The following is a 26,596-nucleotide window of genomic DNA, read 5'->3' on the forward strand; positions in this document are numbered from 1 at the left end:
TTGATTAAGTCATGACATATAAGCATAACAAATAAACGGTGATATAATGATTCTACTTGAATTGTATATTGAGGTGATTAGTTTATACCTATGACGGGTAGCAGAATGTGTATAGAGATCATGTTATAAAGCAAATCAAAATCATGCTCTTTGTATGTGGCTATTGAGTAGAAAATGGTAATGGTTGATAAGCGTCTTGTGTTTGAATTCTAGTTATGATAATGAAATATGGATGTGTCATGATTTATTGGTATATGTGCTTGATTATTCGGATGATATCCTGCTAAGTCCCGAAGGCATTTGTGCTAGTTACTATATCGGGCTAAGTCCCGAAGGCATTTGTGCTAGTGACTATATCCGGCTAAGTCCCGAAGGCATTCATGCTAGTGACTATATCAGGGCTAAGACCAAGGCATTTGTGCGAGTTGTTATATCCGCTAAATCAAGATACTTGGGTTTGGAAGCGGCGATCTTCTTGTAATAATTTCAATTAATACGCTCATAAAATACAAACGATAAGGTATGTTTCAGATTTGCATCGGAAAGGTTGATTCCTTTCAAATAGTACTCGCTCAATTGATTAACGAGCTTAGGCCTCTAGTTAGGTTTGATACCACGTGTATGAATATATTGGTTGAAGCGTGAAGAAATTATGATTTTGAGAATGTGCATATATGAAATTATTCATTTAGTCATATGAACGCTATACTTTAGTCGTAAATAATTTCGTTACTCAAAACTTACTAAGCATTAAATGCTTATTCTGTTTTTTTAATTCTCTGTTTTATAGATTTTTGTTCGTCAGCTATCGGACTCGGGATTGTCGAAGTCGAAGTCATCCACACTATCTAAGCCCTTTTGGTACTCTTTTAGTTAAACGTTGATAATGGCATGTATAGGACTAACCTTTGTTGTTAATCAAGTACCTTTGGTAATGTGTATATATTTGGATAGCCATGTGAAAATGGCTTAAATATTTTAAGCATAGTATTAAAATCATTTTGTATATATATGGTTATTGAGAGGTGTGGAAATGCTTGGCAATGATTAGCCATTGGAATGGTTAATCACGATCATATTTGATGCTATGTATGTCAAATGGCTAGTTGAATCATGGAAACTATGAAATAGGTGAAATTTACCTTAAAATAGATGCTGAGAGCAGCAGTGGTGTGAGTTTGAAAATTCACTAAAAATATTAGGAATGTAATTAAATAATGAATAAATTATGTAATCGAACCTTGATGAGTCTATTTTCATATGGAAGAAGCGAAACGACCATATGAGCCGTATTTTATGAGATGTTTAAGTTTGTGAAATAGGGCGAACAGTTACTAGATCCCCTGCTCGACTTTGGAAATTTACTATAAATTAACCGAAATAATTAGAAGTTATGCTTTATATGTAAAGATTCCTTTTAAGTCTAGTTTCATTAGAAACAAAAAAGCATATGTATTGAAGCCCTGTACATGGAAGATATCTAAGTCGTAATGCATGAAGGTCGAGTAGTCGAACCACAAGCAGGGAGACTTTAACTAATAAACTGTACTAATTGGCTCGACCAAAATTCTAGAAAAAATATGTAGATGGATGTATGAGTCTAGTTTCGGGAAAATTTATGGAATCGGTTTTGAGTTTTGGAACTCGAGATATGATTTTAAGGTGATGATGATGCGATTAACCAAACTTGTTTGGAAATTTTAAAATGAACTGTGTAAATAAATGAATTAAGTTCGTTAACACACCGTGTTCGACTCCGGCAGCGGTCTCGAGTGTGGGGCGTTACAATTTTATTGGTATTAGAGCTACGTTTAGTCGATTCTAGGACTACTGAATATGTTGGTCTAGCTATACATGCCATTGTGTGTCTATTTGATAGTGTGGTGATTTACGCGATTAAAAATGTGTTTGTTTATAGTAATGGATCCCGATCCCAACCGAAGCGGTAGGTGATGATCTTGAGAGTGTAGCGCCGCTCCCAAGACAAGGGACGGTACGGTGGACTCTCAACCTATTGCTAGTAATCGAATGACGAAGCTAGACGGGCTTTTTATAGCGTAATGAATGATTGGTTCAACCAATACATTCGAACTAATACTACTGTTCCACAACCTCCATTTCCGACTAATACAACCCCAGACTGCGATACCTCCATGAATCGACCAAATAAGGTTAAATAAGCCCCAGTTGATAGAATCCAAAACACGGCTCTTGAATTTAAAGCTACAGACAATGACGATGCCGAGCAAAGTGAATTTTGGTTGGACAACACTATTCGGTACTTGATGAACTATCTTGCACACCGATGAATGCCTAAAGTGTACGATCTCCTTGCTACGTGATTCTACCTACTATTGGTGGAATACGTTGATTTATTGTGCCAGAGAGCAAGTAACTTGGGAGTTTTTCCAAATCGAGTTTGAAAAAAGTATATCACCGAGATTCATTGATCAAAAGCGAAAAGAATTTCTTGAACTTAAACAAGGTTCCATGTCGATTCATCGATTATGAACGAAAGTTTGTAAGGCTTAGCCAGTATCTTGCGAGAATGCATTTCTTGAAGTCGTGATGTGTAAACGTTTGAAGATGGGTGAACGATGATATAAAGTCGTATGTTGGGATTTTAGAAATCGAGAATTTGTGGTACTTGTCGAGCGAGCTTGCAAAGTCAAGAGCTCGAAGGAGAAAAGAAAAACTGATATGGGAGCAAAGGAGTTTCGTAAGAGATCTTCGGGAAAGCCCTTTCAACAGTCATCGAAGAAATTTAGAGATGATTTAGGCCGATCTAGAGACACGTCGAGCTTTTCTAGACGAGACCGTGATCGACCCTCTGTGAGTACACGAGTTACTTCGGTTGCCAGTGTTGGAAATGATCGTCGAGGCAGAACAGAGTGCCAGTATTGTGGTAAATGGCATTCGGGGAGTTGTAGATTCCATGACCGCTCCTGTTACAAGTGCGGATCATTGACCACTTTATTAAAGATTGCCCGAGATTGTGCGAGCAGAATGTAAATCGAGTGGGAAGCCGGTGCTACTATCGCCGAGGTAGACCATCTAAAATGCGGGAATGCTAGTGGCGATCGAGAGGATCTAGAAATGTTACCACGGATCGAGGCTCGTGCTCTCGCCAGAGCCTATGCTATCGTGCACGCGAGGATGCTTCTTCGCTGATGTTATTACCGGTACATTTACTCTCTTTGATACTAATGTGATTGCATTGATTGACCTGGTTCTACTCATTCTTATATATGTGAGACTTTAGCATCTAGTAAGACTTTACTGTTGAGTCTCTCGAGTTCGTTATTAGAGTGTCGAATCCCTTGGGTCATTGTGTGCTTGTTGATAAGGTGTGTAAGAAATGTCCCTAGTAATTGAGGTTCCGTTTTCCGCGGACTTGATGCTTTTACCGTTTGATGAATTTGATGTTATTCTCGGTTTGGATTGGTTGACCGTGCATGATGCGGTTGTGAATTGCAAAAGTAAGACTATTGATTTGAGGTGTGCAAATAATGAGATAATCCGAGTTGAGTCTCTGTCTTGAATGGATTGCCAACAATAATATCCTCGACGTTAGCTCAAAAATATGTGAGAAAGGGTGTGAAGCGTATCTTGCATACGTGCTTGATAATGAAAAATCGGAAAGAAACTTGAATCGGTACCGGTGGTTTGTGAATATCTGGATGTTTTTCAGAAGAATTACCGGGTTACCACCGTTCGGGAGGTAGAGTTTGGCATCGAACTTGTACAGGACTACACCGATTTCGATAGCTCGTATCGTATGGCACCAACGGAATTAAAAGAACCGAAAACTTCGGTTGCAAGAGTTGACGGATAGAGGTTTTGCTCGACCGAGTTTTTCACCTTAGGGTGCACCGGTATTGTTTGTGAAAAGAAGGACGGAACCATGAGATTGTGCATCGACTATCGTCGGTGAATAAAGTGACAATAAAGAATAAATATCCGTTCTGCGTATTGATGATTTGTTTGATCAACTAAAGGAGCCTCGGTGTTTTCAAAGATAGATTTGAGATCGGGTTATTATCGATTCTTGAATTCGGGATTTGGATATACCCAAAACTGCTTTCAGAACGAGATACGGTCACTACGAGTTCTTAGTGATGCCGTTTGGGCTCACTAATGCCCTAGCGGTATTTATGGATTTGATGAATCGGATCTTCAGACCGTTTTTGGATCGGTTTGTAGTTGTGTTTATTGATGATATTTTGGTCTATTCGAGAAATGAAACCGATCATGCTGAACACTTGGGGTTAGTGTTGCAGGTTTCTGGGATAAGCGGTTATATGCTAAGTTCATAAATGTGAGTTCGGTTGAGAGAAGTTAGCTTTTTGGGACATGTGGTATCTCGACGGGTATTCGAGTTGATCCGAGCAAAATTTCAGCCATACTTAACTAGAAGCCCCCGAGAAATATTACTGAGGCTTGGAGCTTTTTGGGACTTGTCGGTTACTACAGACGGTTTGTAAAGGGTTTCTCGATGATAGCCACACCAATGACGAAGCTACTTCAGAAAGATGTTAAGTTCGAATGGTCAGAAAAATGTCAAAAAGTTTCGATCAACTAAAAACTTACTTGATGAAGCTCGATGCTAGTGCTGACTGAACCGAGCAAAGAGTTTGTCATTTCTGATGGACGCATCCTTACTTGGGTTGGGTTGTGTATTGATGCAAGAAGGTCGAGTTATAGCTTATGCGTCGAGACAATTGAAGCCACATGAGAAAAATTATCCAACCTATGATCTCGAACTAGCTGCCATCGTATTCGCTTTGAAAATATGACGACATTACTTATTTGGTGAGAAGTGTCATGTATATTCGGATCACAAAAGTCTCAAATATTTGATGACTCAAAGAGACTTGAATCTGCGACAAAGACGTTGGCTCGAGTTGTTAAAAGATTATGAGCTTGTCATTGACTATCACCGGGAAAGGCTAATGTGGTTGCGGATGCTTTAAGTCGTAAATCACTTTATTTACTTTACTGACGATGAATGTACACTATCTCGTTCTATCCGACAATGTGTTAGTAGCGTAATTAAAGGCCAAACCATTGTTGATTCACCAAATTCGTGAAGCTCGAAAGTCGATGATGAATTGGTTGCAAAGCGGGTGAATGCGTTTGAATATGGAATCGAGTTCCAAATTGATGATGACGATTGTTTGAGGTTGAATTCGTTTGTGTGTTCCAAGAAATTGAACTTATTTCGATGATTCGAACGAAGCTCATTGTAGCCGAATGTCAATTCACCCGGGAGTACGAAAATGTACAACGATCCGAGGCGTCGGTTTGGTGGCATGGTATGAAACGAGACATTTTCGATTTTGTTTGAGGTGTTTAATATGTCAACAAGTGAAAGCGGAACATCAAGTACCTCTGAGTTTACTTGACCGATCATGATACCGAATGGAAATGGGATCGAGTCACGATGGATTTTGTATCCGGGTTGCCATTGTCCGCAAGTAAGAAAGATGCGATTTGGGTTGTTGTTGATAGACTGACTAAGTCGGCTCACTTTATCCCCGTACGTACGGATTTTTCATTGGATAAACTAACTGAATTGTATGTTTCTCAGATTGTAAGATTACACGGAGTACCTATTTCTATTGTGTCGAATAGAGATCCAAGGTTCACCTCGCGATTTTGGAAGAAATTGCAAGAAGCTTTGGGTACCAAGTTGCATTTTAGCACCGCTTTTCATCCACAAACTGATGGTCAATCCGAGCGGATAATTCAGATACTTGAGGATATGTTGAGATGTTGCATTCTTGAGTTTAGTGGTTCATGAGAGCGGTATTTACCTTTGATTGAATTCGCTTACAACAATAGTTTTCAATCAAGTACTAAGATGGCGCCTTACGAGGCTTTATACGGTCGTAAATGCCGTACACCATTGTTTTGGACCGAGCTCGGTGAAAGTAAAATTTTCGGAGTTGATTTGATTAAAGATGCTGAGCAAAAAGTAAAAATAATTCGTGAAAGTCTGAAGGCAGCATCAGATCGTCAGAAGTCGTACGCAGATTTAAAACGAAGAAATATGGAGTATCAGGTGGGAGACAAAGTGTTTCTTAAAGTTTCACCTTGGAAAAAGATACTCAGATTTGGCCGTAAGGGCAAACTGAGTCCGAGGTTCATAGGGCCATATGAAATATCCGAACGAGTTGGCCCAGTGGCATATAGATTGATTTTACCCCCTAACCTTGAGAAGATTCACAACGTTTTTCATGTCTCAATGCTTCGACGTTACAGATCTGATCTTTCGCACATAATAAATCCCTCCGAGGTTGAAATTCAAGCCGATATGAGTTATGAAGAAGAACCGATTCGCATCCTAGCTCGTGAAGTGAGAGAGTTGCGAAACAAGAGGGTTCCGTTAGTAAAGGTGTTATGGCTCAAACACGGGATCGAAGAAGCTACTTAGGAAACCGAGAACTCTATGAAAGAACGATACCCAAACCTATTTCTTGGTAAGATTTAGGGACGAAAATTTCTTAAGTGGGGAGAATTGTGTGACCCTAAATTGACCCTAGTCGAAAAGTGGTTTCGGGACCGCTAAACCGAGTCACCAAGTATTTGAATATGATATTTATTGTCTAAAATATGTGAATATGAATGTGTGAAAGTTTTAAGCTTGATTTAGTCGATTGCATGTGAATTTAATTAATAGGACTTATGTGTGACACTTTTAAAAGGTGATAGGTTAATCTATAAGGACCTATTAATGCATGTTATAAAAATGATGGGTTTGCATGTCAAATTTCCATTTATAATAAGTAGTGGCGGTCATGGTATGGATCATTGATGATAATATGTATTTTCTATTAGCATTATTAGTTTACAAAATAAAATAAGAAATTAAGAATAATAAAACATGTGGTAAATGGGAGGAGAAACCAAAGTTTTCATCTTTGCTCCTCATTCTTAGTGACTAGGAGAGAACAAGCTTGGAAAAATTCAGCTATGGTGGTTAGCTAAATCAAGGTAAGTTCAAGGATGATTCTTGGATTTCTAGCATTTTTTTTGAGTTAGTCATTAAGCTCCTTGCTTAGCCCATGTCCAAATTTTGAATCTTGTTGGTAACATGAGTAATCGGTTAAGAGAAAATGTTCAAGAAATGGTTGTTGTTCATGTTATTTGGATGAAAAGAAAAAATTGGTAGTTAGGTGAAGTAGAGTCTAACAAATGAGCACATATGTGCATTAGTTGCTAGATGGAGAAAAATCGGCTAGCAAGTTGAGTACTAAGGCCGAATATGATTTTGGATATTATTGGGCAATGTATATATTTTGAATTGATGGAATGGAGAGGATGCTTTAATTGTGTTATGAACAATTATATGTTAAATTAAGGTTTGCTAAGCTAGCTATTAAGGTGAAGTGCAAATGTTGGTATTTGATTGCTAGTGTATATATGTGTAATAGCCGAAATGAAGATGCTTGATGTCATGAATAAATGTTGTTTATATGTTTGGGAATTGAGTAAAAATTTGATGTTTAATCACTTAAGGATTCGGCATTGTTTAAGATAATTTACTTAAAAATGTGATTTTGAATGTTATGAGTATTGGGATGTAAGTATATGTGTGTGCTTGTTCATAGGAGTTTGCTATGAAATTTTTGTTTGGTTGAGTGATGAATGGTCGAATGAACTATAGGCTAGGGTGGATAAATTTTTGTACATAAGTAGTGTGTGTGACTATTGGTTAATGAACATTCGGCATAATGGGGTTTATGAGTAAATGGCATAATATATATATATATATATATATATATATATGTGTGTGAATATGTGGTAGTGCATAAAACAAGAAATCGATTAAATTGGGATGGTCACACATAGGTATATTCGGCTTGTAGTTTTATAAATGTGATATGAGTATTTTGTTTGTAAATGAGTAGTAATTATGTTAAGAATGGTTCTAAAATGTATATGGATGCCGTGTGATTGCGTTTGATTGGGAAGTAAATTGTTTGATTTAGCTCAAGAGCTTAGAGGATCAAAGTTGGATAAGGGAAGGGAAAAAGTGATCGAATAGCTGTTGAAATCGTTTGACAACATCCGAGGTAAGTTTTCAAGTAATGAAACGAGTAATGAAACTTAGTTTATGATTTGATTAAGTCATGACATATAAGCATAACAAATAAACGGTGATATAATGATTCTACTTGAATTGTATATTGAGGTGATTAGTTTATACCTATGACGGGTAGCCGAATGTGTATAGAGATCATGTTATAAAGCAAATCAAAATCATGCTCTTTGTATGTGGCTATTGAGCCGAAAATGGTAATGGTTGATAAGCGTCTTGTGTTTGAATTCTAGTTATGATAATGAAATATGGATGTGTCATGATTTATTGGTATATGTGCTTGATTATTCGGATGATATCCGGGCTAAGTCCCGAAGGCATTTGTGCAAGTTACTATATCCGGGCTAAGTCCCGAAGGCAATTGTGTGAGTAGTTGCTATACCGAGCTAAGTCCGAAGGCATTTGTGCTAGTGACTATATCCGGCTAAGTCCGAAGGCATTCATGCTAGTGACTATATCAGGGCTAAGACCAAGGCATTTGTGCGAGTTGTTATATCCGCTAAATCAGAAGATACTTGGGTTTGGAAGCGGCGATCTTGTTGTAATAATTTCAATTAATACGCTCATAAAATACAAACGATAAGGTATGCTTCAGATTTGCATCGGAAAGGTTGATTCCTTTGAAATAGTACTCGCTCAATTGATTAACGAGCTTAGGCCTCTAGTTAGGTTTGATACCACGTGTATGAATATATTGGTTGAAGCGTGAAGAAATTATGATTTTGAGAATGTGCATATATGAAATTATTCATTTAGTCATATGAACGCTATACTTTAGTCGTAAATAATTTACGTTACTCAAAACTTACTAAGCATTAAATGCTTATTCCGTTTCTTTAATTCTCGCTTTTATAGATTTTTGTTAAATCACCTATCGGACTCGGGATTGTTGAAGTCAAGTCGTCCACACTATCTAAGCCCTTTTGGTACTCTTTTAGTTAAACGTTGATAATGGCATGTATAGGACTAACCTTTGTTGTTAATCAAGTACCTTTGGTAATGTGTATATATTTGGATAGCCATGCGAAAATGGCTTAAATATTTTGAGCATAGTATTAAAATCATTTTGTATATATATGGTTATTGATAGGTGTGGAAATGTTTGGCAATGATTAGCCATTGGAATGGTTAATCACGATCATATTTGGTGCTATGTATGTCAAATGGCTAGTTGAATCATGGAAACTATGAAATAGGTGAAATTTACCTTAAAATAGATCTTGACAATGAGCAGTGATGTGAGTTTGAAAATTCACTAAAAATAGTAGGAATGTAATTAAATAATGAATAAATTATGTAATCGAACCTTGATGAGTCTATTTTCATATGGAAGAAGCGAAACGACCATATGAGCCGTATTTTATGAGATGTTTAAGTTTTCGTGAAGCAGGCTAGAAACAGTTATTGGATCCCCTATTCGACTTTGGAAATTTACCATAAATTAACCGAAATAATTAGAAGTCATGCTTTATATGTACAGATTCCTTTTGAGTCTAGTTTCATTAGAAACAAACGGCATATGTATTGAAGCCTGTGACAGGATATATCTAAGTCGTAATGCATGAAGGTCGAGTAGTCGAACCACGAAATAGGGAGACTTTAACTAATAAACTGTACTAATTGGCACGACCAAAAATTCTAGAAAAAATCAGAGATGGATGTATAAGTCTAGTTTAGGAAAATTTACGGAATCGGTTTTGAGTTTTGGAACTCGAGATATGATTTTAAGGTGACAAATGACGCAGATTAGCCGACTTTGTCGGAAATTTTAAAATGAACTGTAAATAGATGAATTAAGTTCGTTAACACCTCGTGTTCGACTCAAACAGCTTGGTCTCAAGTGCGAAGCGTTACAAAATGAATGGTAAAAATATTATAAAAGATGTTATATTAATAATCGGTTTGTATTTTATTTTTATTTAAAAATAAATTAATTAATTTTGCATGTTAGATTAAATTGTAAATTAATCATTTTATTAAAAATTTTATTATTTTTACGGTTAAAAGCTGATACATGTATGTCAACATAAGTTTATTTTCTACTAAATCTCATTAAAAAATTAAACTATTATTTGTTATCATATTAAAAATTAAATATAATATATTTATATAATTTCTATAATTAAACCTATGAGAAAGGGTAATATATTTGTATTATGGTATTTGAATGGTCCCATGGCTGAAATTATAAGTGAGGATATAAAGGCTTTTTTTTTAAAGAATAATTAATATTTACAATGCTTGTCAGCTCAATATGAACTGTGAAATAAAACACTTTATAGGAATTGAGGATCTTGAACTGCGAAATAAAACACTCTATATGATTGATGGTATGATGAGAATTTTGTATTCGAACTTTTACTAATATACTTTGTAAAAGCTTCATATTATACTTTCTTGTTGAGATAATCTTTGACTTTGACATTTCTTACCAATATGTATGGACTATATTTACTTTTCTTACAATTGTACATTTTCAAGGATTACATCCTTTCATGTCTCAATTTTAGGTAAAGAAAATAAAGTTATATATTTTGGTATAATCTCAATTTTAGTCTTTAGTGGTTACATATTATTAAAAATAAAAATAACCCCCAAAGTTCTTATAGCAAATCAATTATCACAATGTTGAGACTAATACTACTTTGTTAAACCACATTAAATTAAATTGTACCGTTAAGTTGGAATCTAGTTTATGGATGAATACAAATTAATCAACCCTTCAAATAATAGTAATGATTTTAAAAATCAAAGTTTGAAATTATGTAATTTGGATGTGGATGTATTTCAAGATTAGATGTTCATTATTAATTTCTCTTTTAATGTTCAAGATATTATTATTTGCTAAACAAAGAGTTGATTTTGTTGAATGAAATTTGATAAATATGTATTGTTCATTTTCTTTGACAGCGCGTTATTACTTCCTTTTCTTATTTGGCTTGCTTGATTGCTTCCTCCACTCACAGTTGAGCTTCTTGTACTCACTAAACTACTGTAAGTTCTTTAATCAATTAAATTCTTTGATGTTGTTTTACTTTTATTGAAATTAGTATTGAAGAAATGTGACTTTTTTACTATGATTTGAAGATATGTAACACTTTAATATCTTGCAGTAATGGCTCGTCTGCCGTTAATAGTACACAGTGAAAGGCGTAAAAGAATTGGTCTTGCATTGACAATATGGTTGCAACTGTGTACAGTTGCGAGTTGGTTCTTACTTACATTGGGTGCCATCCATAGCCTACATACTTATAGACCAAGGAATAGATCTTATATTTTAGATTTTTATGTAAAACGAGATTATGTGAAAAAACTTGTATATGCTAGTGACGAGACCTGTATTGAACAAGTTATGATGAATAGAACTACCTTTTTTAAACTATGTGAGATGTTACAAACTTTGGGGGGATTGAAGTCGTCAAGGAACATGCTTATTGATAAGCAAGTGGCAATGTTTTTACATATCATTTCTCATCATCTTAAAAATCGAGTTATCAAGCATCACTTTAATAGGTTTGGGGAAACCGTTAGCAGATCATTTCACAATGTTTTAAATGCTATCATACGCTTACAAGATGTGCAATTTAAAAAGGCAGAGCCAATTACAACTAATTCTACAGACCCAAGGTGGAAATGGTTCAAGGTATTGGAGTGAGTTCTATATATAGCTCGTACATAATTTAATTGAGTTAGATTTAAATATAGTATCCTAACTCGAGGTTTTATACATGTGATGTAAAATTGTTTAGGTGCTTTAGATGGAACCCACATCAAGATTAGGGTTCCAACAGTTGATAAACCTCGATATCGAACGCGAAAAGGTGACATAGCAACAAATATGTTAGGTGTTTGTACACCTAATATGCATTTTGTTTATTCTCTTCCTGGTTGGGAAGGTTCTGTTGCTGATGGAAGGGTTCTTCGAGATGCCATTAGTAGGAGACATGGATTAAAAGTTCCTCATGGTAAAGTGCAAAATTAGAGGAATTTGAATAAATCTTTAAGATCATACTTTTTGGGGAGATTAATCGTGACAAATAGTTTTTTTATAGGTTGTTATTATCTAATTGATGCTGGATACACAAATTGTGAGGGATTTCTTGCACCTTTTAGAGGACAAAGATATCATTTGAATGAGTGGCGTTAGGGTTACCAGCCAAGTACTCCGGAAGAATTTTTCAATATGAAATATGCTTCAGCGCGTAATGTTATTGAAAGATGCTTTGGGTTATTAAAACTTAGATGGGGAATACTTAGGAGTCCATCATTTTATCCTGTGAGGGTGCACAATAGAATCATTATTGCCTGTTGTTTGCTCCATAATTTTATTCGAACCTATATGAGTCTTGATCCTATTGAAGCGGAGTTGGGAGAAGGATTACCTAGTAATATGATAGATGATGATCCGAATATCGTAAATATTCATCCATCAAATGCATGGGCTACTTGAGGGATGGAACTAGCCAACCAAATGTTCGATGAATGGCAAGTATCTAGAAATTAGTTAGGTTTAGGGTAAAAGTAGTAAACGTTAATTTGTTTATGTTATTTCATGAATCTAGTTTATGAAACTTTGATGGTGTTTGAATTATTTTTTTTATTGTACTAGACTTGTTGAATTATAAATTATTTTGTATTGATTCATCATGTGTTATAATTTTATAAAGTGTTAACTTTTTGATTCATAATATTGAACTTATGTTTAATTTTTTTTCCTTAAGATAATTATGTCAGGTTTTTCACAAGCAAGTGTTTCTTCCCAAAATTCTCGAGGAACCAAAAGGAAATGGCTTCCGAAGAAGATCTTTGCGTTGGTTGCTGTATGGTCGACTTGCACAATGTTGGAACCTTTAATGTCGTCACGGATTTAAAGCCGATTTTTAAATGAGTTGGAAAAATGTTAGAAAAGTTTTACCCGATGCCAAGTTGAAGGCTAAACCTAATCTTGAATCGAGGATTAGGACATTGAAAAGGGATTGGTCAATCGTTTATGACATGCTCAGCGGAAAAAACAATAGCGGTTTTGGTTGGGATGAGCATAAGCAGCTTGTTGTTGTTGAAGATGCGGTATGGAACTCATATATAAATGTAAGAATTATTTCAAGTTTTTATTATCTTAATTTGACCAAACTTATATCTAATATGAATTCTTCTTTTTTTCAGAGTCATAAAGAAGCCGCTCAATTCAAACATCGTAGTTTCCTTTATTATGACCAACTTACAGCCATCTACGCAAAAGATCGAGCCACTGGGAAAGATGCTCAAACAGCTGCTGATATTATTGAAGAAATATATGTTGAGGATGTAGCTATTACAAATACTCATGAAGAAAGAAATGATTTCCATGGATGCGAAGCTGATGTTTCGTTGAATGACATGGATCTTTTAGGCACACAACAGCAACCAGCTATAAACCAAGGTGATTCCACATTTTCAAAAAATAAGAAAAAGACTTCTGATGCAAGTGATCATATTTCATCTACTTCATTTAATGATGCTGCCACTTTATTAGCGGAAAAGACCGAGACCGTTGGCCTTGAAATCAGTAGGAGTATTGCCTCCGAGGTGCTAATTCAACAAAGGTCAGAAATGACACTTCAAGAAAGTGCTCTAAAATTATATCCAAAATTATGTGAAGTAGAAGGTTTAGCTGAGGATGAGCGCTATGCGCATTGAGCAAAATTCCAAATCATCCAACGCAAATGCTCATTTTCTTTAGTTTACGTTCTTTTGTGCGATTGGGATGGGTCAGAAGATTTCTTGCTGACCATTAAAAAATCATAGTTGTATTGATGATATTTTGGTAACTTTTTGTGTTTATAATAGTTGGATGGTATAATGACATGATAGAATGTCATTACAATGTTGTAACTTTTTGAGGTTGTAAAATTTTATAACATATGGATTACGACATATAAACTAATGAAATCATGTCACTTTTTGTTAATATATGAATATTATGTTTGGATCTGAAATATGATTCTCAAGTTATTTATTACTTCTTATATTTTACTTTTTATTGTAGAATAATCAAATTATTTGTTTCACTTAATGTGTAGTGCAGTTTAAAAATAATAAAGTAGATTATATATTATTTTATACTATTATATATTATAATTTTTAATTCATATAATAATAATTATATTAAGAATTTTATTAAATTATATATTATTTTATTAAATTATATTTAGTAATAATCATGTTAAAATATGATTAAATTATTTATTATTTTTATTAAATTATTTTAATAATAATCTTATTAAAATTTAATAATAATAACAATAATCATATGATATGCTAAACTCATTTTTTATATTGGCAATTGTGACCTAAGACAACAGTGAAAGGCTAGATTAAAGCAAATATATTAGGCATTGAAATGTTCTTAATAATAATTTTATATTAAATTTATTATTAAATATTATTAATAATTATATTAATAATGTTATTAAAATATATATTATTTTATTAAATTGTATTTAATAATAATTATGTTAAAATATGATTAAATTATTTATTTTATTTTTATTAAAATATATTTAACAATAATCTTATTAAAATTTAATAATAATAATAATCTACCAACAAAAATTCTGTTAAGGGTACTTTGGTCATTTTAGCCTTTTTTTCTTATGCTATTACAACATCATTCCATTCAACCAAACACAAGAATTCTATTACAGCTCTATTCCATTCCATTTAACCAAACAGTTGAATTATTGATTACAGCTCTATTCAATTACAACCCTATTTTATTACAGTGAACCAAACGTACCATAAGTCCTTTGGAGTTGACACCAAATGTAACTTCTCCACTTCTTGACTTTAATTCGATAAAATTGTTTGTCAACAATCATGTACCTTGAGCATCCACTATCAAGGTATCATAAGTTTTTATTTGATTTGTCCACTTTAAAACAATGCTCCTTTTCCTACAAAAATATAATTAATTTTTATTTTTGGTATCCAAAATTTTTTGGGTCCATAAGCATTAGTTTTCAATATTTTAGTCCGTTTATGTATCCATTTAGAAAGGATATCCTTATATGTAGTAATAATGAGTCCTTTAGAGACCCATATACTTCTAACTAGTTTTCCATTATAAGTTTTAAAAGGACCTTTATGTTTATAATAATTAAAGCTATTTTTAATAAAATTATGTTTGAAATTTTCTCTTTTTCAAATCTTGTTCAAAAAACTTTATTAGAATGAGTTTTTTCACACTTAAGCAACTCAAGCTATTTTTCATTATCTTCATGAACTTTTAGGAGTAAATTATACACGACTAAATTCTTCTTCTCAAAATCATTAATAATTTATTGTATTTTGTTTACTTTCTCTTCAAGTTCATGATTGAATTTGGAAAGCAAATCATTTTCATTTTTCCATTTTGAAATATATTTCTTATGTTTTGAAATCATAACTTTAAATTCCAATTCCAACTCATCAAATGAATAAGAAATTGAACTAGACAAGTTAAAAGTTACCTTAGAGTTATCAATGACCATAACGCAAAGATTGACTACTTCTTTATCTTCTTAATCGAAGAATTCTCATCACTCCAAGTAGGCATATTGGACTTAAGCTTTTATTTGCTTGATCCCTTCTTCTTCCATTAAAGACAATCAAGCTTAATATGTCTTAAATTTTTGCATTCATAACAAATAATGGGATCTTTCTAGTTGGTGGATTTTAACTTCAATCCTTCCTTTTAATGTCGTCTTTTGTTGGACTTCATGAACATCTTGACTCCCCTAGTGTAACGCCCCAAAAATCCCATATTTATTTTTGTATATTGTGACAACTGTGTATCTAGTTCAGTGGTTAAGTGTTCTGGGTGTGTATAAGAGGTCCCAAGTTCAAGCCTTAGTTTGGAAAAATTTTTATTTTTATTTAAAATAAGCCTTTCTTTTGTTTAGTAGGCTTAAATTTGAATGTTATTAAGTTTACATCAAAATGGGTTGCTGGTCTGATGGCTAAGTAAAGTGTAAAAGCTATTGGTGGTCTGAAGTTCGAATCCCTGCGCAAGCAAGGGATTTATTTTGCTGATGGGCCGTGTAAGAGTTTGAGTAGAATGAGATTCTGAGTGGTGGATTTAGTGAAGAGGTTGATGGAGATAATTAAGGAAAGTTGGGTAGGGGAGTTATCAAAATCGGGTTCAATTTTTATTTCCCAAAATATCAAGTTTTTTTTTCAATTTATGACGTTCTATCTTTATTTTCCCTCTTCTGCCGAATTTTTTTTCCCCCTTGACTGCCGAATTTTGCACATCTTCTCTTCTGATTCTACTTTCCTTAATATTGAAATCGTATCTGCCCCTTTCCCTCTCTGTCTTTTACCTATGCCACACTGGTAAGTGGAATTTTGGCTTACATCTGTAAGTTGCGTTTTCTAAAGCACTAATCTAGGGTTATATTCATTCTGCGCGCAGCAACAAATTTTGGAATAAGGGACTAATCTTTTATGGAGTCGTAGTCAAATTTTCGAGGTATTGTGGGTAAGATCGAATCGTTCAATACCTAAGTTTCAGTTTCGGATTCGATAATTATTCAACTGTTAAGTAATTAAATAGGTACCTATTGTTCAATTATAGGTTCTGGAGTGCTTAGGAGTGCTTTCGTAATAAAACGATACCAGGTGTGTACCCGAAACACCAAAAAGAGGAATCGACGAAAAGCTAAAAAAGTATTCTGTCTACACCACACGAGCGTGTGGTCGTCCGTGTAGTAGGCCGTGTGACAAAACACGGACGTGTAGTCAATGAGCCAGGCCATGCGCATATGACACGATCATGTGATGATTAGATGGGCCGTGTATGACACACGAGCTCGACCAATTTGGGTAGTGTAGGCCACGCGGGAGAGTGGGCCCACATGGGTGCACCATACGGGCATGTGAGATTCTAGGTCAGGCCGTGTGATCTACACGGCCAAGGCCAATTTGGGCCGTGTAGGTTACACGAATGTGTAGGCTCATACAAGCAGATCACATGGGCATGTGAGCCCAACTTACTGATTTGTTTGCTAAGGCTGCACGAGTTGCCCAAGTCGACTGTGAACCTACTGTGTCAGTAAGCAATGCTTTGATCCCTAATTGACTGAATGATATGACTGTTTAATGAGCATGATTAGAATACTGTACTGATTATATGCATGACACTATGTGATAGCATACCATGACTGTATGTTGCATTGCATGGGGATGAGATGATATATGTGGAAGAAGTGTACTGAAAGACTTTAAGCCTAATATATTGGCAGTCCAACTGCAAATTACAGTCTAATGCCGCTTTCGGTACTATTGTGGAGTGTAGAGATGGGTGGGTTGATTATATCCCCACATGGAGTGTAGGGTTGGACGAAAATGGTGTGTAAAGGCTGGCTGGGTAGGACTTGTTTGCTACATAAATCTGTTACTGTACCGATTAATGATGCTATAACGAGCCAAGGCCCAAATACAAGACTGCTTTTATTCTGAGACGAGCTAAAGCCCTAACTAATACTGTCATTGATTTTAAAAAAGGCTTAGGCCCAGACTGAGTTTATTTTGTATATTGTCTGTTTGTTTGCACAAGGAACTACATACTGAGTTTATGTAAACTCACCCCATTTTTTTTAGTCTGTGCAGGTAATCTTCAGTCTTGACGAATCGAGGTAGCAGAGGACTTGGCGGTGGCCACACGAATCTAAACTTTTTCCTCAACTTTGGGGTATTTAATTTTTAATTATATTCTGAGGTAATCTTTGATGTAAATTGCGGACTTTCTGAGACTTGCACTTAATTTGGGCTATTATTTATGTTTATGGTTTATAACGGCTAAAACATTTAAAAACTCTATTTTCAAAAAGGTAAAATTTCCTGTAAACACGCGATTTACTCAAAACGACTTTTAAAAGCTTTCGCAGTGAAATGTGTTAAAACGTACGGCTAGATAAGTAACGATTTTTGGGTTTAACTAGTGTAAACAAATGGAAAATTATTTTGTCGTAACAACCTAGTTTCGAACGCTATCATGTGACATTGCCAGATTCGGCCATAACGTTTGGGCCGGGTTTGGGTGTTACACCTAACAAAAATGGTCATCTCTTTATCTTCATCCACCTCTTCACTTGATTCACTATCGTCATTTATGGTGGATTTATGAGCAACACCAACTTTTCTTTTTCTTCAGCCCCTTCGTTGAGTCTCATCTAATGTGTAAGCAAAAAATTAATGAGCTCATCTAAATTTGATGTTTCTAAATCTCGTCTCTTTATTTGTAGTCATTTTGGCTTTCCAAGATTTAGGTAAGCCCCGAAGCATCTTCTTTACCACCTTTTCATTTGGATAAACTTTTCCATAAAACTTTAAATCATTAATGATGATGGTGAAATGATCGAACATCATCTTGATATTCTCTTTTGAATTCATCTTGAATGTTTCATAATTGAGAGTGATAATTCTGATTTTAGATTTCTTTACTTGTTCCTTCATGAGTGACCTCTAACTTGTCTCAAATTTCCTTGGCATTTGAGCATGACGACTCTCTACTGTATTCGTCCAGACCAAGTGTACAAAATAAAGTGTGCAATAATATTAAGTTGAATGCTTATCCTTTCTTTTTTATTCCATTCCTTCTTGCTTTTTGGAACTAAAAGCTCTTCTTGTTTGAGTGATATGAAAGGACCATCCATGATGATGGCTCATCCTTATCTTTCAATAAGAATAGTTAACACCATCCTTGGTGTTATCTTTCAACAAGATCATTTACTTGGATGAACAACATCATCCTTATCTTTCAATAAGAATAGTTAACGCCATAAAGTAAGTTTACAATGAATACTACGATACTTGGAGAAATAATATCGTAGTATTCATTATAAGTTCTTATCTTTTACTTACAATTCCGTTTATTTATCTTAAAAGCCATATATTTGTTATTATGTCTTACTATTACCTGTTTATGTCTGTGTGAGACTTTAGGCCTTTAAGAGTAAAGACATAAAAAGATAACAGAAGGTTTTAGGTACTAAAGATAAATTTCATGGAAGAAACTAATTGTCTATATAAAGATAAAACTTCCAATCATGATATTGACTCTAAAAATGAAAATAACATTTCAACTCTAAGTAAATGTTTTAATAGTTTAATGGATATTACTTCTATATATTTTTATAAATTATATAATAAAGTAAGTGAAATAGAACAAGAAGTAAATAATCTAGGAGAGGTAATGTAATTAGATTTGAATAACGAATTTAAAGAAATCTTATTTGATGTTAATAATAAATTAGAACAAGTTCTTATTAATAAAAATATAAAATAAGAAATAGATTTAGGACATTTATATTATAGAAATAATAATATAATATTAAGTTTATCGAGGAAGAATATGCTTCTTCGGAAGAATCATCTTCTACAAACAAAAACATAAAAAAGAAAATATACTCATCAACAAGAATATGATTTTCAATCCTATAAATAACTTACGAACATTAAAACATAAATTCACTAAGAGTTCGATAAAAATGAAAGAGTTGAATATTTGAAATTAATAGAACAACTTTATGAAAAACATAAATATTTATTTACTTTATTTAAACTTTATGAAAAACATAAATATTTATTTACAAGCACCCTTTTTATCCCTAATCAAGGAATTGTGACGATACCTGTACAAACACACTTTTTATCCCTAATCAAGGATAATTATATTCCATATCCAATGGTAAGACAACCAGTTGGAACTCATTTATCACTTACACCAAAAACAGTGAGTCAATTCTCTTGGTCCCAATATCCAAACACAACATACGAAGCTAGTTATGCTGAAATAATAAAAGCAGCAAAAAATTTGTTGTTGTTATTTAGGAAATAAAAGATTTTTATAATTCAAGTTTACCACTAGAATTATATAATTTTATTAATGAAATATGGAAAATACGTATTTCTGAACAAAGAGCTAATTTTAAAAGAGCTCTTACCAAACTTTCACAATTTTTAGTTGAAAAACAACAAAAGAGCATGAAGCTCATGATTTATTACTAAAATCTATGTTATAAAGAGATTGGGAAGAATTAGAAATAGATTATTTAGATATTAAGGAGATAAATAATCTTCTTGATATATTCGATATTTTATTAATAAAGGATTAAATAGTCCTATTATGAATAAAATATATAGGCTATGTTTATATAATAAAGCTAGAAAAATTTTACTAGTGAAAATTTTTACAAAAATAAATGGAGCTATTTGCAAATAGCAAGCTTAATTTCAAAAAGCTTTTTAGAAGGTATTTTCTATAAGCTTATGTTTTTACTAAAGATTTAGATGAAAAATTTCCTACTATAAAATTTAGACTTGATCATGAACCATTTGATATAAGCGGTATTGAATAGGATTTTGTTAAAGAAATAACAGTTCAAAATTTCTCTTTTCATTTATTAAAAATTTTCTGCATTAATTAAATCTATATTATTATGCATGAAATATGAAGATGATTTTTACTATTATTTTTATCTTGAAATCGGTAGTCTTATTAGTATAGCTGAAAAAGAAAAATTTTATCAGCCATATCAAATTTGGACCATTCAAAAAATATTTGGAAGTCCTAAACTTTCAGTAGTCAAAGAAGACAAAGGACACTTGACAAAAAATATTGACAAGTGTTATAATAATCCCAGTTATTATTAAACCCAAGTAGGGATAGATCTAATGACCAAAGTCCAATATTTACTTCAACAATAAACTTATAAGTTCTGGGCTGATGGAAGAAGAATATTGGCTTATGATATTGGAACTGGAAACATTCAGGAAGAAAGAGAGAATCTTTGCTACTATTAAAAATGATATCTGACATGAAGATTGATGATTTTTCGTTACATGTAATACAAGAAATCAAGAATAAGGGGGAAACTTGGAACTCACCAAGACTGTCAATAGATTCATTACATCTAAATGAAATATAGTTAATGAATCTAGATAATATTCAAGGATAAAACCAAACAAGAAAGCCACGTGGAATAATGACAGCCAAGAAAGGAATTTGAAGTACTAGATATTAAAGTTTGGAGACAACCTAAAGAAAAAGGCATCCAGATAAAAACAAAAAAGATTGAAACGTAGAAGCAACCATCAATTCATCATTAATGAGACATTATCCTTATCAGAAACACAGTGCGATATTCAAAGAAAAATAAAATAGAGTTTAAGAATTCTCTTATAAATAGAGATAGAAGAAGCCTAAAGAAGGCATCGAAAAATAGTTCAGAAATCTTTCTTTTTACTTTTTATTCACCATTCTCTCATTGTAAAAATTTTTTCTTTACTAAATATTATCTAGTGTCTTCCGCATCCCCTCCTTTGTTGGAATTGTAAATAAAAGATAAGAACTTACAATGAAATTACAACAAAAGAGAATGCGAAAAACAGTAGATAATATTTAGTAAAGGAAAAAGTTTTTACAAAGAGAGGATGGTGAATTAAAAGTAAAACGAAAGATTTCCAAACTATTTTTGGATGCCTTCTTTAGGCTTCCTCTATCTCTATTTATAAGAGAATTCTTAAATTCTATTTTATTTTTTTTGAATCCCGCACAGTGTTTCTAATAAGGATGATGTCTCATTAATGATAAATTGATAATTGCTTCCACGTAGCTTTCCTTTTGTCTTGTCACATCATTGATGATTGCTTCCATGTTTCAATCTTTTTTGTTTGTATCTGGATGCCTTTTTCTTTAGGTTGTCTCCAAACTTTAATATCTGGTACTTCAATTTCCTTTCTTGACTGTCATTATTCCACGTGGCTTCCTTGTTTGGCTTTATCATTCTTGAATATTATCTAGATTCACTAACTCTATTTCATCTAGATGTAATGAACCTATTGACAGTCTTGGTGAGTTCCAAGTTTCCAACTTGTTCTTGATTTATTGTATTACATATGGTGGAAAATCATCACTCTCTATGTCAAATATCATTTTTAATAGTTGCACGGATTCTTTGTCTCTTTCTTCCTGGATGTTTCCAATTTCAGTATCATAAGTCAATATTCTTCTTCTATTAGTCCAGAATTTATAAGTTTTTTGTTGAAGTAAATATTGGACTTTGGTCATTAGATCTATCCCTACTTTAGTTTGATAAAAACTGGGATTATTATAACACTTCTCAATATTTTTTGTCAAGTCTCCTTTGTCTTCTTTGACTGTTGAAAGTTAAGGACTTCCAAATATTTTTTGAATGGTCCAAATTTAATATGGCTGATAAAATTTTTCTTTTTCAGCTATACCAATAAGACTATTGATTTCAAGATAAAAATAATAGTAAAAATCTTCATATATCATGCGTAATAATATAGATTCAATTAATGTAAGAAAATCTTTAATAAATGAAAAGAGAAATTTTGAACTATTATTTCTTTAACAAAACCTCATTCAATACTACTTATATCAAATGCTTCATGATCAAATCTCAATATTATAGTAGGAATTTTTTTATCTAAATCTTTAATAAAAACATAAGCTTACGTAAAATACTTTGAAAAGCTTTTGAAATTGAGCTTTTATTTGCAAATAGCTCCATTTATTTTGTAAAAATTTCCATTGGTAAATTTTTTCTAGCTTTATTATATAAACATAGCCTATATATTTTATTCATAATAGGACTATTTGATCCTTTATTAATAAAATACTGAAATATATCAAGTAGATTATTTAGGAAAGAAAGTGTTTAGGACTATTGACTCGGCTTGGAAAGAAGTCAAAACATCGACAACATAAATATGGATTCTGCAGTTGGGCACTTTTAAGGACTCGAAATGGCTCATTAAGTTTCTTTTTTTTCCCGATAAGTTGTGCTCTGGCATTACTATTTCCGGTTGCCCCTTCTTTTATTTCTAATTTCCTCCATGATTTTATGTTGGGTTTGTTCACTTTTTTAAGTGGGGATAAAATTGTGCATAACTTTTCTTTTATTATTTGGTGACACCCATAATAACCATTCTTATGGTCCATTAAAGAATAGCTATTACAGCCTTGCATGTAATAAGGGAGGAATAGCTCATTCCTTGGAATGAGATTCATTCCAACCAAACATTTGTTTCACTGCAAAGCATAGAATGAGGCCTGAATAGGATTCCTATTCAGGTGAACCAAACAAGCTGTTAGCTTTTTTTCAATCGGTTAAGGAATGGTTTGTTAAGTAAAGGTAACATCCACAGTCAAAAGAGTAAATTAGACATATTTGTTCTCCCAAATGTTAAACTTTCTATTCAAACAATCTTAGATGGATAAGAATCTTACAGCTCACTTCAAAAACTAGGCAAAGCAGTCACATCTAGCTGCTCATAGTTTCATCATCCAACAACAGTTTCATGAAAGGAATTGAAGGTAATAGCATACTTAGTACTTCATTCAACCACTTTTACGTTAATTTCTTCTTCAATCAATCAAATATTAATCATTCACTCTTCCCTAAAATTTTAAGATATAATGATAAAACCGATTTGTCACCTTTACACATGGCTTTATCTGCCAAGTATATACTATTTGGTACGCAGAAGACCCAATCACTACCAAGGCATGTATTTCATTACTATGCAAAAATGCACGACATTGAAATTTAAGGAACTCAAAACGCTTCAACATGGTCATGACTTTCTAAACTATAATGGGTTGTGGAGTTTTACCTTATTTGACTTGGATTGGATCTTCTCAATATGAGAAACATGCTCTGAAGAACGTGGATGACGTCAATCCTCCTGAAATTATACAAAGCCCTCTCACCAATAGCTTTCACAAATCATAGTAATATACGAAAACTATTAACCATTTTATAAAGACACTTCAATGGAACTAAATGAATGACAATTTCTCCTCAAATCTCCATAAACTCAATTATATTTACCAATTTTTCACATGCCAAGACTTCAAAACATAACAGAAAATATTTACTCTGCATGTGTGTTGATGGCCACGCATATCTCAGCGAGAAAGAGATGAAGTCTGGATTAAACCTTCTTTTCCAAGAAAAATAGGACGAAAATGCAACTTATTAGCCTCGAACAACACTGACTACACTTTGAGGATCCAATGGTTTTATATCATCACCAATTTGAAATTCCCCTAAAAATTCAGAGTTCATCAAAAAAAAAAAAAAAGCAATTGCCATAAGAAAATTTGAGAAAGACAAAGTGGGCAAATTGAACTCCTTAGGGAAAATGGCATATAAAACAAAACCCAAATCCTTCAACAACACATCAGCTGGGACCATAATAGCAAAAATTACTTGTTTGTTAAAATAGATGAAGCTCTTTTAACTACATATCCATATATGCAATGCTTTTACCCACAAAAATAAATGTAGAGATTTCATAAAGAAGTGCGATTAGTTAAGAAAAGCTAGAAATTCAAAGACATGGATGTGAGTGAAGCATATATAGGGGTTTTATAAAATTATTTCTCATGAAAGAGTATAAATAGGCCTGAAAATTTGAAATATATGAGGTGTTCAAGAAAAAACCTATCCGATCTTTCTTGGGACGGAGTACGGCTTTTGTTTTGAGTTGATCCTAGTAGTCACTTGGAAAGTTTCTTTTATTCTTTTATGAGAAAAGGCACACATGCAGACTTCAAATCAGGAGTTTGAAAGGATCATCACTTACCAGTGGAGATGACAGCGACTGATTAATCGACTGAACACACCAATCGATGGAGTGAGCGATGGAGGGAGCGTTCGACGGAAGGAAACGTCGACAGAGGGAGCGGTCGACGGAGGGAGAGGCTGACTAACGGAACTCTAAGTTGCAGAGGGCAGATTGGGAGAAGGGAGTTAGGGATTTCTGCTAAAAGTTGAAAGGGTTAAGGAAACAGCCTGGTGAAAAGTTGGAAAGGTTAAAAGTTATTAAATCGCGGCATTTCCATCAGCAAACGCAGTTAAAGATAAAACATTTGCAGCATTTATACAGAAAACGCCGCTAAATCGCTATTTAAGCTGCGGCGTTTGATAAAAAAATTACCTAAAGATGTAACTATTGCGTTGTTTCACATATAAACCCCGCTAAATGTACTTAAATTATTTTGAAAAAATATACATATATATATAAGATTAAACATTAAATTATAGACTAATTTACTTATAAAGGCTCATTTTTAAGTATATTTATAGAAATGAGAAAATTTCTGCATTATTTATCCGAAAGAGTCAATTTTAATAAAACGCGTCCACGTAGGAGGGTTTTAGGGTGAAATTTCTAGCAAATCGCGCTCCTGGGAGAGCATTTTTGCCATGTCAGCATAAAACGCGCTGACGTGGACGCGCTTTGCTGACGTGGTAAAAAGCTCCCCTAGAGGCGCATTTTGCTTCGTGTTTTTATCCCCAACAACTAATTTTTTTATCGTTAAGGGGTCTAACGGTTAAAAAAAGTATAAAACCCTCCATCCTATTATTTCACACAAAATTTCTTTAAATTTTAGCAAAAAACTCTCAAATTTCTCCCTATATTTCTCAAAGCTCTCAAATTTCTCCTTAAATTTCTCAAACTCTCTTTAATTAATTATTTCCTTTAATTTTCTTTCTAAATTAGTATTATTTTTTTATAACTTCAAAAATATTTAATCGTGTTAGCAATGACCGGGGAATTAATTCATCTCGATCGTAAATATATCTTCGTTGAACAAATGAAAATGGTAAGGGTTAATTTTAAATTTTAAATATTATTTAATATTTTTTCATTTATTTAATTTTAATTAATTTTTATTTTATAATTTTCTATAGCAGTCTGTAGATCAGATGTTACAATGTTATATTCGTAATATGTTTGGTCCTCCATCATTTTGATAGAAAATTACTTAAGGGAAGCGAGTTTTTGGCATGTGGCCACTATAGGCCAGGGGTGCAAGTTGGACTCGAAACTCATTAGCGCATTAATAGAGAGGTGGAGACCCGATATGATCACATTCCATCTTCCATGCGGAGAATATATCATCACTTTGGAGGACGTGCAGTTACAATTGGGATTGCCGGTGGATGGGTCCGCAATCACTAGATCCGTTTAATCTGCTGATTGGGAAGTCGTATGCTACGATCTTTTGGGTGCGATTCTGGATAATATTTACAGAGGTCGGATCGAGATGGGTTGGTTACGAGACACATTCCTGGAGTCGGGGAATGATTCGACTGAAGTAGAAAGAATAGGATATGCTCGGGCATACATCCTTGAGATGATTAGAGGTTATTTGATGCCGGACTTGTCACGAACCCTCGTACATCTGAGGTGGCTGCTGAAACTCGTTGATTTTAGAGTAGTTGATGAATTTAGTTGGAGGTCTACCATGTTGGCAACATTGTACCGGGAGATGTGTGGGGCGACGCCACCAAATAAAGCCAAAATCGAAGGTCGCCTATCACTACTACAATCATAGGCTTGGTTTCGCTTTCCATTTTTACGTCCTCGAGTGAACCACCCATATACATTCCTACTCATAACGAAGTAAAATTTTTATTTGATTTTACAAGTATT

At 33.5% G+C, this 26,596-nt stretch overlaps 2 long non-coding RNA genes across 2 annotated transcripts; both read right to left on the reverse strand.

Moving 5' to 3' along the window:
- Positions 1 to 14,695: 14,695 nt before the first annotated feature.
- On the reverse strand, positions 14,696 to 19,178 carry LOC128293246 (uncharacterized). The gene is made up of 2 exons (XR_008283396.1): positions 15,592 to 19,178; positions 14,696 to 15,036 (listed from the first exon to the last, which is right to left on the reverse strand). It is a non-coding gene; the product is annotated as an uncharacterized LOC128293246 (long non-coding RNA).
- Positions 19,179 to 23,318: 4,140 nt separating this feature from the next.
- Positions 23,319 to 25,095, reverse strand: LOC108483760 (uncharacterized). Its single transcript, XR_001871140.2, has 3 exons — positions 24,740 to 25,095; positions 24,030 to 24,200; positions 23,319 to 23,836 (listed from the first exon to the last, which is right to left on the reverse strand). It is a non-coding gene; the product is annotated as an uncharacterized LOC108483760 (long non-coding RNA).
- Positions 25,096 to 26,596: the final 1,501 nt, after the last annotated feature.

Source organism: Gossypium arboreum, chromosome 1 (assembly GCF_025698485.1).
Source record: "Gossypium arboreum isolate Shixiya-1 chromosome 1, ASM2569848v2, whole genome shotgun sequence".
Taxonomy (NCBI): domain Eukaryota; kingdom Viridiplantae; phylum Streptophyta; class Magnoliopsida; order Malvales; family Malvaceae; genus Gossypium; species Gossypium arboreum.